The sequence below is a fragment of the Peromyscus leucopus genome, chromosome 5 (genome assembly GCF_004664715.2).
Source record: "Peromyscus leucopus breed LL Stock chromosome 5, UCI_PerLeu_2.1, whole genome shotgun sequence".
Classification (NCBI taxonomy): domain Eukaryota; kingdom Metazoa; phylum Chordata; class Mammalia; order Rodentia; family Cricetidae; genus Peromyscus; species Peromyscus leucopus.
Window position 1 is genome coordinate 73,373,242 of NC_051067.1, and position 19,244 is coordinate 73,392,485.

Sequence of the window (19,244 nt, forward strand, 5' to 3'; positions counted from 1 at the left end):
GATGTAATTGATCTGAAGAGGGAGCGGAAAACTGGGGGAGGTGTGAAGTAACAGAGGAGAGTGGGGGATAGATAGAGAAGAAGGGAAGAGGGTAAAATTAACAGTAAGGGTGTCAGGAAAACACCATAGGAAAGAGATACTATTATCTATCTACCTGAAAATATTGATAATACATCTAAGTCTGAATATACACATGCATACATTGTTTAAATGAAATTATCCCATCTGGGCTGATAATGCTCCTCTCAAGAGCCATAGACTAACAAAAACCGTATCACCAGACATGAGAAAGCCCTCTTATGTGTTATTGGTCAAGGTTGTCCAAGGGAGTCCCCAAAAATTATAGGCTATTGCTGTTACCTCCAGTTGCTTCCAAGAGGTGGAGGTTAAGTCACTACTGCTAAGTCACCAAGCACTGAATTTGAATATACAGCTGAGCAGATCCACTATTAACTCATGAAATATGAATATATGACTGAACAGATCTACTATTAACTAATTGAATTTGAATATATGGCTAAGCAGATCCACTATTAACTTATGAAACTGAATATATAGCTGAGCAGATCCACTCTTAACTCACTGAATTTGAATATATGGGCAGATCATTTTCCACCCAGAGAACCTGAGCTGGACCTGACCTGAATGTCTCCTCCCTAGGGACTAGCTCTCATGATACCGAAATGTGTCACACAAGCTTCCAAAGGGGGAGGAAGCAACCGACAGTCTTATCCAGTTATGTATGATGCCTATGAACCACAACAGCCAGCCAGCATGGCAGGATAACCCTAGGTGCAGTAGTGGCGTGCAGACCTTGGCAGCCATCAACAGCTCTCTAATTGCTCAACAAGAGGGAAGTCACGCCTGATACTGGAAATGTAGCCAATTACCTGGGGCTAATGAAGTCACAGATTTTTGGAAAACCTGTAATTGCCACTTTACTAAGTAGGCATAATCCCTAACTGCATATTAAATATTTATCCTTATAACCACAGATAAGGGTAGTCCTCACCCTTCATCAAGGAAACGTCTCTTTGCGACTGATGGAGATCATTACATAAAATTACAGCTGATTAGAATGCAGAGCTGTGAATCTCAGTTCCATCGGATACATATGAAAGAGGAACTCCTACAGCTCAGGCTCGGGGGTTACTGCCAAAGAGGGGCAGAAAGATTACAAAAGCCAGAGAACACGATGTTGGCTGTGAGACTGTCACCTAGAAATGTCAGAGAGCTATACCCACGAAGTCACACTGACACGAAGCCTAACCATGACTTGAACAAGGACAATACCAATAGACAGACATGCTAACGTGGAAGCGGGGAACTCAGGAGTCCTCCCTCACAGACAAATGAATTACAGGCTACTAAGGAATGCTCCAAGTGGGAGAACTCTACTCATGAAGAGCCGTCCAATTGGTTATCCAACACCAAATGGTCAGTCTTGGGAACATACACACAAGAAACAGTACGGACTGAGCAGGTTGTATTTATAAATTCAGGAATACACACATACATCTGGTTGGGGATTTAACTCAGTGGTAGACACTTGCCTAGCAAGCACAAGGCCCTGGGTTCGGTCCTCATCTCCGGTTTAAAAAAAAAAAAAAAAAGAGGCACGCCTTTAATCCCAGCACTTGGGAGGCAGAGGCAGGCGGATCTCTGTGAGTTCGAGGCCAGCCTGGGCTACCAAGTGAGTTCCAGGAAAGGCGCAAAGCTACACAGAGAAACCCTGTCTCGAAAAACCAAAAAAAAAAAAAAAAAAAAAAAAAAAAAAAAAAAAAAAAAAAGAGGAACACACACACACACACTGAAAACAGTAACAACTAATACTACCAAAGAAAAAGAATCCATGAATTTGAGCGAGGTAGGGAGGTGGGTATATAGGAGGTGTTGAAAGGGAGAAAGAGAAAGGGAAAATGTTGTAATTATCTCAAAAAAACAAATTAAAAATAAAAATATTATTTGTAAGGTTTAATTTGTAAAATAAACCTGAATTCCTTTTATGTACTCATTTTCTTCACATGGTTTTTAACCAGAAAGAAAATTTAAGACAGGGAATTTGCAAAAGAGCTCACTGGTTGTTCTTTCAAGGGAATAATGGAGCCTCTGGAATTGTCTGATTCTACTGAAATATGAACTTCTTTACTAGGTTGTTTTTCAAAACTACGATTAAAACTACGATCAATACAAATAATAAATGTTATACATATAAATGCAAATTAATTGAGACTAAAAAATTGCAGTAGACTATTTTGGTCAATGAGTAAAAAACACACTGACAGAAAAAAAAAAAAAAAAAGGAGTCCCTCTTCCCAAATGACTCTAGCATGTGTTAAGTTGACATAAAACTAACCAACACACCATTATGGAAAACAGTATAAAGCTTCTTCAAATAAATAAATGAATGAATGAATCAAAAATCCATGAGACCTAGCAATCCCATTGCTGGTTATACAGCCAAAGGAAAGGGACCAGTGGAAGAGGTGCCCATGCTTCATGGCTACTGTACCAATGACTCCAGCTCTGACGCTCAAGTTGCCCAGGAATGCACTGTCACCAAGCTGATCTCAAACTCACAGCACTCTGAAGGCTGGGATTTCAGGCATGAATCACCACATCTAGTTATAAAAGCCATCTTAAGATCCTAAAAAAGACACACTACCTAACATTAAAAAATGCATGTATTGCCGGTGGTGGTGGCATATGCCTTTAATCCCAGCACTCGGGAGGCAGAACCAGGCGGTTCTCTGTGAGTTCGAGACCAGCCTAGTCTACAGAGCGAGATCCAGGACAGGCACCAAAACTACACAGAGAAACCCTGTTTCAAAAAACAAAAAAACAAACAAAAATGGATGTATCATATAATCAAACACTAAAATAAATACTTTAGCTGATTTGTCAGCCTCTTTTTCTTCTTTTGTGGTAAGGGCAAAAACAAATGAAAATACTAATTTATTAAAACAAGGTGTTCTCCAAATTCTATTCAACATGCTCATTTTCAGAATGCTAGTTAGTACATTCAAGTTTTACCTCCCAATCTGCAGATCTGACAACTTTAAGAGTTCCTGTTCTCAAGTTATAGTAATCACGGAATGGAATTTGGGTGGGACTTGTCATGATTCAATCACAATTACATACACTAGAAACAAATATGTACTCCTTTTACACATGCTGACCTTTAAATAATGGAGTAAAAAAATCTTTTTAAAAATTAAAAAGCGAAGATGGCGGAGACAAGCAGACGCAGGCAGGCCTGTGGCAGCCGCCCGCGGAGGTAGACGGGTCCGGCGGCAGTGGCTGACAGGGACATTTAGGCCCAGCGGCAGCTGGCGGAGACATTCAGGCCCAGCGGCAGCCCACAGAGGTGTACAGGCCCTGCAGCAGAGATAATCAGACGGAGGTGGCAGGACCGGCGGCGGCGGCCGACAGAGACATTCAGGCCTGGCAGCGCCCCACAGAGGTGGACAGGCCACGCAGCGGAGACAGGCGGACGCAGGTCGGCGACTTGCGGAGGTGGAAGGGCCCGGTGGCAGCGGCCGACAGGGACATACAGGCCCAGCGGCAACCGGCAGAGACATACAGGCCTCGTGGCAGTTCCCAGAGGTGGATGGGCCCAGCAGCAGTGACAAGCAGAGGTAGGTAGGCCCGCGGCGGCAGCCGGCAGAGACATACAGGCCCGTTGGCCGCCCGCAGAGGTAGACGGACCCAGCGGCGGTTGACAGGGACATACAGGCCCAGCAGTGGAAACAAGTGGACGCAGGTGGGCCTGTGGCGGTGGGCCACAGGGGTGGACAGGCCCGGGGACGGAGAGGGGCGGACAAAGCTTGGAACGGGGACGCCCCTAGCCCCAACACCTGGGGAAGAGGCTATCTCCGTGGGTCGGAACCAGGGCGAGTCTGGACACTCCGTCTGGGGACAACCCAGGGCCCAACTGCTGATCCTGTGAAACCCAACAACTTGGAGGTGTTGGTGAGACTACCCTGCTCAGCTGAAACCCATCTGGGAGAGGATTCAGATGCCTACAGTTTGAAGTCTGAAGAAACAAGATCAGCTGAGGAGTTGACAAATGAACAACACGTGACCTGGGAACACAGAAGAAGGCGCTACCCAGTCACCAAACCAGATCACGAGAATCATAAGTATATAATTCACCGACTGAAATCAGCTGTCCCTGAAGAAACAGCCCAATAGCACCAATTTAACCAAGAACCCCTACTAAACCAAGACTAAAAATTAGAACAAGAGAGGCACTCTCAGACACAGACACCACCTGCACCGCACAGAGGAAAAGATGAGTAGACGCCAGTGCAAAAATACAGGCAACAACATAAAGACCTATATGGCAACATCAGAACCTAGTGATTCTACACCTGCAAGACCTAAACATACCATGACAGAAGAAACAGAAGAGATCAACCCTAAAAATGACTTTAAGAAGATGATAGAAGCCCTTAAAGAAGAAATAAAACATTCCCTCAATGAGGAAATAAAAACTTTCCTTAAAGAGGAAATGAAAAACTTCCTTAAAGAGGAAATAAAAACTTTCCTTAAAGAGGAAATGAAAAACTCTCTTAAAGAGGAAATAAAAACTTCCCTTAAAGAGGAAATGAAAAACTCCATTAGAGAGGAAATTAAAAACTCTCTTAAAGAAATAGAAGAAAAAACGAACAAAAAATGGGAAGAAATCAAATCAAGCCAAGAAAAAGCAATTAAACAGATGAAAGAAACATTCCAAGATCTGAAAAAATGAATTTGAGACAATAAAGAAAACACATGCTGAGGGAATGCTGGAAATAGAAATCCTGACAAAACGAACAGGAACTATAGAAACAAGCATAACCAACCGATTGCAAGAGATGGAACAGAGAATCTCTGACACTGAAGACATGATAGAGAAAATAGATTCGTCAGTCAAAGAAAACACTAAAGACAAAAAAGTCATAACACAAAACGTCCAGGAAATTTGGGACACCATGAAAAGACCAAACCTAAGAATAATAGGGATAGAAGAAGGAGAAGAATACCAACTCAAAGGCACAGAAAATATATTCAACAAAATTATAGAAGAAAACTTTCCTAACCTAAAGAAAGAAATACATATGAAGATACAAGAAGCTTACAGAACACCGAATAGGCTGGATCCAAAAAAAAAAATCCCCTCGCCACATAATAATCAAAACACTAAACACACAGAACAAAGAAAAAATATTAAGAGCCGCAAAGGAAAAAGACCAAGTAACATATAAAGGTAAACCCATCAGAATAACACCAAACTACTCAATAGAGACTATGAAAGCTAGAAGATCATGGACAAATCTCATGCAGACACTAAGAGACCACGGATGCCAACCCAGACTATTATACCCAGCAAAACTCTTAATCACCATAGGCGGAGTAAACAAAATATTCCAGGATAAAACCAGATTTAATCAATACCTGTCTACAAACCCAGCCCTACAGAAAGCACTAGAAGGGAAAATTCAACCCAAAGAAGCTAAACACATCCATGAAAAATCAAGCAATAGATAATCCCACACCAACATACACCACAGAAGAAACAAGCTGGTGTAGCTATCCTAATATCTAGAGAAAAAGGATGTTTCAAAAGAGAAGAAGTCTTGTGGCAATGCCTCAGTGGTCCAGGTAACTACCAGAACTCGGAAAAGTTGGTTGAATTTGGGATTGACTGGGAGGCCAAAGATTTAAAAAGCAGAAGATTCTCTCAAGACACAAGTTGTGTGATAATAGTGTGTTTTGTGTGTGTGAATGAGAATTTGTAAATGTTGAATTCTAGGCTTCGACAATCATTGTCAGTGCAGATTAAGCTGCAAGTATTTATGCTTTAAAACTTAAATTATAAAGCTAGTTATGTCTTTCTAACAACTAGTTTTAATGTTTATGAGCATATTTTACCTACATTACCTTTTCAGGATGTTGAGAAAGATGCATCACAAGCAAAGGCTGGAGGCTGGGGGCTAGATGGTTTTGAGGAAGAGGTCTTGGTGGACTCTTTCATAGAGCAAAGGGAAGCAATGCCTTCTGGGAAATGAGCTAAGTTTTAATCTAGTCTTTAGGATTAGAAGTCAAAAACAAAAATATTAAGGAAAGGAAAACCTAATTGATCTTTGAAGTATTGTTATATGGAATTGAGTGGGACTTTTGAGGCCTTTCTTCCAGAAAACAAGGACTTGGTTGTCAGGCCTATATTAGGCCTAAACCTTGGTGCCATGTTGCTGTACTTAAATCATTTCAATGGAAAGTGTCTTAGTGATTGGAACTTCTAGTGCAGTTTGGAGTTCTTCCATTTGAAAAATGTGATATTTGCATGGGATTGTTTGAATCTTGTTTTCTAGTCCCTCCCCATCACCACCCTCATAGTCTGAAGGTAGATTTTTCTCTTGATAAAGGAACAAAAAAGGTGAACATCTTGTTTGTAAATAGGTATCTAGTAACTAGTGGTAAACTTGAAATGGTAGAATTCTTTAAATCCTAATTCTAGATAGCCTTAAGAAAATGTATCTTAATTACTTTTGAACCTGTATTCACCTTGTTTTTTTCAAATATCTTAAGTTATATTTTCTTTTTCAGAGCTGCTTCTTGTTTGGGGCTACTTTTTTTTTTTTAATTGAGGCGTAATTCATAAAAGGGTATATTGTTTTGATGAGACTTTTTACAACTGTGGCTGGATGTCTTTCTTTAGTCTTCCAAGAAGGGCCATTTTACTTTTTTAGAGTTACTTTTTAAAGTCATGAGGTCAACAACTTGGACTACTATGCATGTAAGTGCTAATGCAAATTAAAGCCCAAGTTGACCTCCAGCAGCAGTTCATTCTATGTTGACAGTGAGAGAACACTTTGCCTGTTAGGATACTGTTACTTGTGGACTGAAATGCTGAAGAAACCCCTCCCCCTATTTTGTTCTTTTGCAAAAATCAAGGTATATTCTAGGGTTTCCTGGTTGACCTCAACAGATAAACTGAGATGATAGTCTTAGTTTAGAAATGATCTGAATGTAGATTTACAGTCTACGTGTACAGCTGGCTAAGTGAGATCGCTTTCACAGTTCTGCATGTATCCCATCGGCTCCCCATTAGTCACTGAACTCTTAAAACTGGTATTGTAACATTATTACAATGTTTTGCGCCAATTTTATAAACTTTACAGTACAATATGTGTTCCTTTTCTGAGGCAAACCAAAGGTATATTTCTCAAGGTTCTGCTGCTATCAGCAGTGTTGATGGAGGATTTTTTATACATTCGTAATAGAAATAAACCAGAAAAAAAGAAGAAAAAAAAAGTGGTGGAGGAAAAGGTGAACACTGTAAGAATACTCAAAAGGGCTGAGAGTTGCAAACGCCAAGATTGGCTTTGCATAGTAAATGGAATAGAACAGCTCTGAACTATAGCTTACTTTTCCTGGTTTGGTCTGACAGAATGATTGAATGCTTTTGTACAAAAATCAGAGCCTTAAAAACAAGGATTTGGTGAGATTGTAAAATGGTGTGCCACTTTGGCAAAACAGTCTGGTGGTTGGTCAAAATGCAAAACATTGTTACTCTGTTACTCAACAATTCTACCCTTAGGAATATAACCTCAAACTACTGAAAATGTGCACCTATGAAACATGTACATGAAGGTTTACAGCAGTGTGTTGCTAATAGTAAAAAAGTTAAAACAACTCAAATAGCTATCAAATACTGGAGAGAAATAAAATGTGGCTTATTCATACAATAGAATATTATTAAGACATAAAAATGAATGAGAAACTGACAGATTAAATGACTTTGGTGAACCTTCATAATTTCATTTGTAGATCTTTCCATTTCTAATTTATAAATACATTTGGGGTTATAAATTATAAATGTACTGCCTCCTGTCAACATTGTATACTTCTATTTGATGATTTCTGTGTCAAATATTATATGGAAATGTTTCCAAGTATTTTCTGTATTAACTGTGAATGAATAGAACAAAATAAATTGCCTGTGATAAAAAAAAAAATTAAAAAGCAGACTATGTTTGAACTTACTCATGTTAAACTTTTTCAAATCGGATACATCTAGGTCTTTAAAACTTTTTGCCATGGGAAAGTTTCATACACTCAGAACCAGAGCGGCTAACAGCACAAAGCCGCAGGAGCCTATCTAAAGAGCTATGAAAATCTTGCTCCATTTGAGCCCATTCATATCCTTCTACAGCATTCTAAATTAAATCCCAGATGCCGATTCATTCATAAACACTGTACACACTTCGGCAGGCACAGCTAAAAGATAAGAACTTTAGTATTAACTTACAGGCAAATCAGCAAAATGCTCCAGTGTGTCTCCACAGTACGGAGGACTCTGCACAGTTTCTCACATACGCTGAGCACAAACCCATCTTTTATCTTCTCAAATGTCTACGTAACGTTAAGGACGGACACAACCCCCAAAGCCATGAGACAAATACAAGAAAGTCTCACATGTGAAAATCACAAGACAACCCTATGTCAAGTTTATTAGCAAGTTACGCATCCTGTGGATCTGCTCAGCTATACATTCAAATTCCACATTCAAATTCCACAGTTTAATAGTGGATCTGCTCAGTTATAGATTCAAATTCAGCGAGTTAATAGTAGATCTGCTCAGCTATATATTCAAATTTCATGGTTTAATAGTGGATCTGTTCAGTTATAGGTTCAAATTTAGTGAGTCAATAGTGGATCTGCTCAGCTATATATTCAAATTCCGTGAGTTTACAGTGGATTTTCTCAGTTGTATGTTAAAATTCAGTGAGTTTATAGCCGATTTGCTCAGCTATATTTTCAAATTCTGAGTTTATAGAAGAGAAAACATGCCATGTGAAAATCTCAAGTGCACAGAATGGTACCTGGCATGTAACAGATGCTCAAAAAATACCTTCTGTCTAATTCAAAATGTCACCCTGGAAAATGCCTACAGTTAAACAGCCTGAAGCATTTCTGAGGTTTGTCTCCTGTCCAGATCTGCACAGGGCCAGGGCAGGCAATTGAGAGTAGTGTAAGTGTAACACCACTAGGTGTCAGGCATGAATCAAAAAATGCTGGTTGGTGTAGCTAGGCAAACACTGTAGGAGCATTATCACCCGACAGTATCTACCCAGTCTCATACTGATTCTTTTATTATGAACGAAACAGCCCACAATTGCCTTCGGAGTATTTGTTAGATTTTCCCATAAGTTTCAAGAGTTTCATTAATCACGTATCATGCCTACAGAGTCACAGCCCTGTTCCTGCTAGGCTAGTTGTGAATACAACACTCTAAATCACAAGTAACAACTTTGCATCTCTGAATTTACCACTACTCAACCCCTTGACCTTCCTTTGTGCCCCTTTTACCCATCAAGACTACCAGCCTCCCTCAGGACATCTATCTTTCCAAGATCACCTATGGACCGACATTCCAACAAAACCTACCAGCAACTCAAACCTCTTTTCTCCATTGACCTTTCAAAGCACACAATTTGCCCATCTAGCTACAGAGAAGGTAGCCACACACCGACCGGTTCTGCCCCCAGTTCTTGGAAAGAAGCTGAGCCACACAGTGGAACTCCTTCCTGAGTTCAAGCAAGTTCCTACAATGCTCAGGAAAGGCTCCTGCTGTATTCCAAGCACTGTTCCCTCAAGGCTGCTCTTCCAACCTCTGGGAGACTCTGACCTGCTCTCCCTGCAGCGCGGTCACACTCCATCTGCCTCCTGCACTTGTGCTGCGCTGGCTCCATTTTTTTCTTTTTAATGCTCAGTTTTCATTTTGAGGGGGTTTTCTCCTGTGCCCTGTCTCAGGTAAGGCCTCAGTCCTCACAGCATCCTTCAGGGCCTTGGTCCATGGCTACCACTTCTCGTGGACGTACTTCAGTCAGTCGTACATGATCCCCGAGAAGTTCCCTCTCTCTCCCCTCCACGGTGAGCCTCTGGTGCTGTCTGCACTCGCTGATCTTCATTCACTTGTGTGCAAGGGTTTCTGATACGAACAAACACCCCCAGGCCAGGCATACAGACTCGCCGCCATGCCACTGCTGTCCCTGGGCAGGCACTGATGCTCTAACATTCCAATTCATGAACACCTGCTTTCCTCCTCCTCTGTCAACTCTACTGTTCCCTGGAACTTCCCTAATTTATTATTTGTTGGAAAGTATCCTTTTGGCTGCTGTCCTAATACAGCCTCTACTACCAATGAAAAGGTTTTCACTGACATCCTAAAATTACCACCCTTTAATTAACAAAGTGTCAATGCTGGCTGTCCTCAGATCTTTCTTCTGCTTATTCTGATGTCTTTCTGATTGTTCTGACTCTGGCCATCCATCACTAGACGTTATCTTCCTTGGTCCCATCCTTACCCTGTGGTTCCATGCTCTCTGGATGGTTTCATTATGCCCAGGATCTAAGTTTAGCATATCTGCTGCTGCCACTGACTAAATGGCCCTTCCTCCTCAAGAACTCCAAACTAGGTGCTCTAGTAGTCATCAGAAAAGCACCTTATCCCAAAATGAACCCCACTCCCTGGGGACATGAAGATGCTTCCCCTCTGGCATCCTTTGACTAATGGAGTTTTCATCCATTCAATCCTACTCAACCTAGAAAAGCATGACTCTCCATGCATCAGTAACCCACAACTAATACACACAATCTACCCCCACCATTTCCCCCCCAAGTTAGGCAAAGATAACTTCAAAACGTCTCAGACATTTCTTCTCAGACATTTCTTCTGAAGTGCTATTTTTCCTTCCTTCTTATTGTTTCCTTTGTCCATCAACAATCCTAACAAATGTTCCACCTAAGCACCCTTCCCTGGGCAAAAATGATTTATTTTGCCATAGTCTTGTAACAATTGTACACACTTTCTTTCTGTATTTTAAGTATTATTTTATATTTTCATCTTCTAACAAAGTACAAGTTTCTTGAAATCAGAGTGTCATATGTGTGGGTCTTTATGTTTCCAATAAAGGCAGAAACTATTCTGAGTTTGAAGGTAGAAAGAAAGAAAAAGAAGCAAAAATCCTTGCCCTACATTTCAGCTGAGAGGGGAGAAATGGGCAGTGCAGAAATTAGCGGGAGGCGATGTCATGGAGAACACCACACAGAAAGAGAAGGGCAGAAGCTTGAAAGGCAAGGCTGTTTTCATTAAACGGTCGAGGAAGTCCACTGTATCAGGTGACACTTGATCAACACTCTGAGGGAAGTGAGGTTAGAGGCCACGTTGCTTCCTTCCACGCAATCAGCTTAGTTTCTGGCTCATGGTCCAGACTGAACAGATGTTTGCTAAGTGAATGAAAAAACAAGAAACGTATGTCTTAGTTTAATGTACTCAGCATTTAGCTGAATGTATTTCTGTCGTGATTTTATGCCAAAGATGAAAAGTTATGTGCTACACGTCAAAGGCAGGGACTGTAATTCCCACAATTAACTTCTATGAAGTTAGGAATCCCATTCTTTCTATGTAGGCGAGCTGGAAAGCAATTAGAAATAAGAACGGGGTAATCTAGCAGGGTGGTGTCTGTGAGCCAGGTCACAAGTTATCGAGCAGCTAGGAAAAGACAGCCCAAAATCCCCTAATTATAGGACTGCCCAAGGCGACGTTCCTGAGAGAGGAATCTGCAGAGCAGAGAGCTGGGCTGCAGAGCCTGGTCAGACTGCGGGAACACTTCTCCTTCTTTTACAGTTACACCCTCTGCCCAATACCTCCGATTAGCTCTCTGAAGCCATCTTTCCTGGTTAATAAAGCGTTTAGAATTCTTAGAGATTTTAAAATCACATCTGACTTGTTGAGCACCAAGTTAACTTCATGTATTATCTTAAAGTCTACTCCTAAAAAGTGGATTTCTGGTATCTACTTTAATCCAACTGAATTTCCTTCATCATAGATTGCCATTCATTACTTTTAAGTATTATCAAGCCTTCTTTTAAATTTCTTACCTACGAGTTTATTTTAGAGAGTGTGTCTAAATTTCTACATAAGCCCAAGACTGCCCTATTTTTACTATTTTCCCATTCACACACTTAGTTATTTGAAATGGGGTTTTTAAGTCACAACATGCCACTAGCCCTTGAGTTACAAAGACCATGGGGAGTAAGAAGGGTGACACCGAACAAGCTTTCTCGCCCAGTAGCAGACACAGACTGCCATGCTAACCTCTGTAGCAGACAACAGTCACTCAGAAACAGTACCATGGTAGCCATGACAACAAGTGTCACCGTCCTTCCCTTCAGTCAACAGTCACTGGTGCATCTAAGCTCCTACTATGTACCAGGTACCTGCTCACTGAAAGTTCAGCCATCTGGGCATTTCCTATCCGTCACAATCTCTGCTCTGAGAAGAATACACAGAAATCGTTTCAAAAACACATTGACAGCTAAGTGGAGTGGATCTGGAGTCAGTCCCTGACTTGGTAGGCTGAGAGAGGAGGATCCCTTGAGCCCAGGAGTTCAGGAGTGCCAAGTGAACATAAAGAGACCCTGTTCCTTTACAAAAAGCGAGGGAGGGAGGGAGGTAAAGAGGGAAGGAGAGGAGCACGAGGAGGGAGGAGGGTGGAGGGGAGGAGGGAGGAGGGGAGGAGGGGAGGAGGGAAGGAGGGGGGAGGGAGGAGGGGAGGAGGGAGGAGGGGAGGAGGGAGGAGGGAGGAGGGGAGCCCAACTGCACAACTATCTACTCTGCATCGTCTCAGGACCAATTTTTGCTTCTTACTTCTGAGTATCAAACCCAAGCTAGTGCCACAGCTCCTCTGGACAGGTAAACCAAGGGGCAGAAATCCTCACCTAATTTACCAAACATCAACAACCAACAGGTTGTCTCCATGAGCAGGGATTGGCCAGTGTATTGTTAATGAACATATCTTCAATCTTCTAATTGTTAAACATTTCTTATAAAGTAGCCCTTCAAAAAAATCGAAACTGGCTATCCATTAGCTTCTTTATTTCCAGCAAAACCACGAAAATCTAGTCATATTTATTTTTTAAAATGAAAATATTTAACAGAGACCCCAGAAAGAAGCATAGACTGATGAAACGTGAGGAGGAAAGATGTCCACAGTCTCAAGAAGCTCCACTGACCCCACCAGACATCATATCATCAGCTACTATGCTGTTAGGAAATGGCTGAGCATTAAAGATACAGAGAAAAACCTTAAGAGCGTGTGTGTGTGTGTGTGTGTGTGTGTGTGTGTTTTGTGTGCGTGTGTCTGTGTCGAGTATGCATAGGTCTATGTGTTTACCTCCAAATATGTATGACCATATTATGATGTCTTAGTAGTAACAGCAGAAGCCAAGTAAGATTAGAGTTGGATCTCCAAGATGACTGAAGAATGTACAGAACAAAAATGGGGGAAAGATAAAGGAATTTCATTAAATAAAAACTGAATTTCAACACAGCACAAAATGATATGCAGGCAGTAGGGCGATAAGTAGAGTTACCAAACTATTAAAAGAATGAAAACAGCTGGGCGTGGTGGCGCACGCCTTTAATTCCAGTACTGGGGAGGCAGAGGCGGGTGGATCTCTGTAAGTTCGAGGCCAGCCTGGGCTAGAGGGAGTTCAGGCTCCAAAGCTACACAGAGAAACCCTGTCTCATAAACAACAACAACAACAACACAAACACCCCTCATACATGCACCCGCCACACAGCCTGGTCTACAGAGTGAGTTCCAGAACAGACAAAACTACACAGAGAAACTCTGTCCCAAAAAAACAAACAAATGAAAATATATTATTTAGCATATCAAGTAGAAAGCATGAAGGAGAAATGGCTTTTTTAATCTCAAAAAAGGAATTTATAAGTAAGTCTGAATGAGCAGATTCTTACAACAAAGATTAAACAAGGGGCTGGAGAGAGAATTCAGCAGTTGAGAACACTGGCTGTCCAGAGGACAGGGGTTCGATTCCCAGCACCTACATGGCAGCTCATACCATCTGTAACTCTAGTCTCGGGGAATTCGATGACCTCTTCCGTCCTCTGAGAATATCAGCATGAAAGTGGTACACAGACGTACATGCAGGGAAAACAAACACTCATACACATCATACATACATACATACACATGTGTAAAAGATTAAACAAAAAATGAAAATTCTCACTAGCTATAAAGACATAAAAGCTTCTAAATACACATAGCTTGCTAGCTGGCTTCATGGTCAACTCTTTCTCCCATGGACCACTACAGGAAAGCTAGACAAGGCAAAGAGCCCCACAGTCTCCAAAGGCTAGAGGGGATGCAAGGTGTAAAGGACTAGCCAACAAGGGCAGCCTGCAAATCGAATCTAATGCCTTCAGCTGGATGGAGACAAAGAGGCCTACCTGTCAAGCAGAAGATACTGTGCTCACATTGCCCTCCGAGAACATTCAGAGGCAGCAGCTCCTATCCATCAGATCCACTGCCAGGTCCACACTAAGCCAGCATGTCCCCACCGCCGCCCAAAGCAGAGTTCTTTAAGAAGATTGCTCCCACTGCTTGCTGGCCTAGCTGAGACTTCCATAGATGCAGAATGAATCTGAGGCTTCTCCTTACAAATCTTCCCTTCACTTTTCTCCCTTAGGGCCAGATCTGTATCACACCATCCTTTCCCAGTCCTCTTCGGTTCTACATACATCATAATCGTTTCCCCTACTAATTCTTTTGCATGAGTCCATCTTGCTAGCTGCTGCTGCTCAGTGTCTGCTAATCACAATGCAGTCACTGAGCAGAGAAGCAAGAATCTTCAAGTAGAAAACCAAACAAAGCTAATATTGATAAGCACAACAGTATGAACAAGCTTGGTTTGGTTCAGCAATACAAGTTTGGTTTAACAGCTAAAAATCCAATCAATATACATTCACTATATCAAAAGATGAACAGAGAAAAAGCAAAGGATTATTTCAAAAAACGAAGACCAACTAATCTACAATCTTCAACATGTCAAGGATTTTGTTTTGCTAAAGGGGTTTTTGTTTGTTTGCTTGCTTACTTTCTCTTTTAAGATTGGGTCTCACTGTGTATCCCTGGCTGTCCTGGAATAACTCAGAGACACACCTGCCTCTGCCTCCTGAAGGAAGTGTTCTTAAACATTTAAATTTTCTAAGTAATACATACGCAACAAAAACTCTAGCAACTGAAAATCCAAAATAAACAAAACTAGCCAGGATATTTTTTTCTTTTTTTTTTGTCTACGGGTTTAATCTGGAACCTCATGCATGCTGGCTTAGTGACAAGCACCGAGTTAGTCATCCCTCAGTCCGAGCAAGGTATCCTGGACAAACGGGAGGATATGCCACAGGAGAACCACTTGTCCGGCCACAGCAATCAAAAGCAGTATTGTCTTGATGCAAATAAAATGACCAGTGGAACAGAACAACAGAACAGATGATGTGTGTCTGAAAAGAATCAGCTAGGAAATATTTTGGGCTTTGTAAGTACTTATGGTCTCTGCCATGTTCCTTTCTTCTTAAAATTCTCCGTTTGGAAGCTATATAATAACAAGCCACGAGCCAACTCCCAGGATAGAGCAAAGTCCAGGACAAACCAACACTGTGACAGACAACTTTATGAGTAAGGTGGTTTCCGCTACACAGTAATTGAAAAGGGACAGACTTTACACTAAACGCTGTGGAAATCAAAATAAATATCATAAGAAAAAACTCAACTCAACTCAAACCATACACCAAGACAATAAAGACAAGCAAACTGCAGTTTTGATTGTGACCCATGAAACAAAAAGCACCTTAGAAATGCCACAGTGGAACGCTTCCTGTCCACAGAGGCTAACAAAATTCTTAAAGAGAACTCAAAGCATTAACGACAAAATATCACCCATTCAGACTGCATTAAAATAAGGAACTTAACAGAAATAGTAAAAATTTGGAAAGCAAGATCAATGGACATCCACTGTACATAATGTAGCCAACAAATTCCTCACCTGAAATACTTAAAAGAACACCTACAAATTCATAATTCAATGGACTTGAGCTTTTAAAAAGTAATCAGCTTTGTCTTCTGGGAAATGTAAATTAAAGCTAGAACCCGTGCCACTGTACATGCCAACCACAGAGACCAAAGTTTGTTAAAAGATTAGCACCAGCACAGGTGACCCCACAGCAACTGGAGTGCGTGTGTGTGCCCGCTGGAGTGCAGGCTGGTCCAACCGCACTGGACACCGGCAGGAGCCTGTGCCTGTCCCTGTGACTCAGCAACGCCACTCCCACATACGCATGCCTTTGGATTCAAAGCAGGTAAAAGAAGGTCCATAGCTGTGCTGTTCAAAACATTCCTACACTACCGTCTATAACTGGTAGGGTGAACAAACCGTACATATTCTTTAAATTGGGTGAACAAACCGTACATATTCTTTAAATCGGGTGAACAAACCGTACACATTCTTTAAATCATCTACTGAGATGTAACTGTAACGTACAACTAAGATAAACTACATCAAGTGCAAGGTTCAATTATCTTAACAAATGTATATCCTAGATAAGCACCAGCATAATCTGAATATAGTATTCCCTCAGGCTGAGGACACTGCTCTATCTAGGGAACTTGCCAAAAACCATGGTTTCTACAAGCAGCATTGAAAAAAAAAAAAATCTTTGTTTTCTCTCCAGTCATTCAAACCAGCGTGCATGAGTTTAGGTCCATCTTTCCTGCAAGTCTGTATGAGTGGAATCAAACAGTATATACTTCTTTATGCTTGGTTTTTTCACTCACTGAAATGCTTTAACAACATGGGTAATAAAATGAAAAGTAGATGAACTAAATACTATCCAAAAACACTTGTTCATCAGCTGCACTATCAGGAGAATGAAGAGATAGGATGGCCAATAAGGGAATAATTTTTTCTTGTTTTAACCTCTCCTCTAAAAAAGGGCAAAAAAAATAAGAAAAAATCTCGAACATGCAGAGCCTACAAACTGAGAAAAAAATAAAAATATAAAGAGCTATTACAGCTGAAGAACAAAACCACAAGTGCATTGTAAAATCAGCAACAAGGGCTGGAGAGAGGGCTCGGTGGTTAAGAGCACTGGCTGCTCTTCCAGAGGACATGGGTTCGGTTCCCAACACCCACATGGTGGTTCACAGCCTGTAGCTCTAGTTCCAGGAATCCAACACCCTGACCTGCCTTCCTCAAGCACCAGGAACAAACACGGTTCACAGACATACATGCAGGTAAAACACCCATATATATATACAGTAACAAAACGATAATTTAAAAATAAATAATGAGCAATGGACATCAACAGATATTTCTCCAAATAGGTTACACAAATGGCCAATAAACACACAGAAAGATATTATCCAAAAGCATTAATCAGTTATGGAAATGCAAATCAAAACCACAATGAAATTTCACTTCATACCCATTAGGTTGGCTCTAATACAAAAACAGGAAGTAATACTTGTTGGAAAGAATACAGAGAACTGAAGACCCGCCTGTACTGCATGGACATAAGGAAATGCTGAGGCCTCTGTAGAAAAGTATGACCCAGCAACCAGCTCCTGGGTATCCATCCAAAGAACTGAGAACATGGGCTCAAAAGTCAGTACATGTATGTTCAAAGTGACACCAACCACAACAGCCGTAAGGACTATTCAGTCTACTTGTCCAACAATGGGTAAATGGATAAACAGTGGGGTGGGGTGGGGTGTGTGTGTGTGTAGAGAGAGAGAAAGATGTAGATATGAAATAGTATTCCAACCATAAAAAGTTAAGTGCTAGTATATATTATATAGAGATGAACCTCTCACATGCCTTTCATTCTGTATCTACCTGCCACTCACTTGTTAGCTTTAAAGTGGTAAATTTTATTATAATTAATGACAAAAAAATTGTTCTCAAGCCAGACATGGTAGTGTACACCTTTAATCTTAGCACTGAGGAAGCAGAGGCAAGAGGATTTCTGTGAGTTCAAGGCCACTCTGGTCTATACATTACCAAGCTATATAAGGAGAATTTGTTTAAAAAAGAAAAGTTTTCAAGATTCATCCATTTCTGTGTGGATATACCACAATTTGCCTATTTATATGTCAATGAATATTTTGGTCAAATTTAGTGTTTATGTTGAAAAGACAGTTATATTTCTATAGAAATACTTTTTGCTCACATCTAATTTATTTTAGGTCCATACCTCAGACTTCCCTTATCTCATAAAGATAACTGACAAAAAACATTCCACATACCAAAAATATAACTGAACCAAAATGAAAAGCAAACTCAGACATTAAGATAATAAATATGGGGAGGGACTGGAAATAGAGGAGGGAGGGGAAACTGAGGTGGTGCTGTAAAATAAATAAATAAATTTAAAGAAATACGGGGAAAAAAAGGATAATAACTATGCCTTGTTATTAAACAGAGGCTCAACAAACAAAAGCCAGTAACAAGCTAGCCTGTAAAAATGAGGAAATTAAAGAATGTGTTTGAAATGCTATGTTGTGCAAACCAAAACCACACCTGAAGCTGCACAAGCGATTCGTTAATAGTGTGTACAATTTAAGAGAACATATGACCCTCTGTCGTCCACACTTTCAAGCGTGAATTCCACAAAAATTAAGCTCTGAGAGGCCATGGCAGAAACTGAGAGGAAACGCCTGAACTCAGCTACTCTACCTCTTGCTAATGACTTAGATGTCATGTCTCGGTTACATCACCTAAGGATTAAAGAGTGAAGCCCCAGAATATCGCTGTCACCACCACGGCTGCCCTGTGGCACTGCTGTCACTCACCATCATGACCATCTATCTCTCCTTCTTCCTAAGATGTGCTCAAGACTAAGACACCTATGGCTATTCTAAAAATTAACAGAAAATATGCGATGAATTAATACCTATCCAGTCAAGTTCATTAAAAACAACCCAATCCCACCGCTGCCACTAGCTTAACGAAAAAAAAAAAAAAATCTTAGCCGGGCGGTGGTGGCGCACGCCTTTAATCCCAGCACTCGGGAGGCAGAGCCAGGTGGATCTCTGTGAGTTCGAGGCCAGCCTGGGCTACCAAGTGAGTTCCAGGAAAGGCGCAAAGCTACACAGAGAAACCCTGTCTCAAAAAACAAAAAAAAAACAAAAAAAAAACAATTAAACCTGTATCCTACAGGGTTCAGCTAAGGCCTCCACCCAGCTCAGTTAGAATGCTGCATTTGAAAAGAAAATGTAAATGTATTTCTCATGCTTACCAACAAATCTCTGGCTACTGACCAGCCCAGAAGAAAAACTTCTTGCAACACAATTTTAGGTCCATATTTTAGCTACGCTATTCTGAAAGAATGT

At 41.0% G+C, this 19,244-nt stretch overlaps 1 protein-coding gene across 11 annotated transcripts in view; it reads right to left on the bottom strand.

Moving 5' to 3' along the window:
- Positions 1 to 19,244, bottom strand: part of Arhgap21 (Rho GTPase activating protein 21) — a 133,463-nt gene that overhangs the window by 50,347 nt on the left and 63,872 nt on the right. The window lies entirely within an intron of this gene.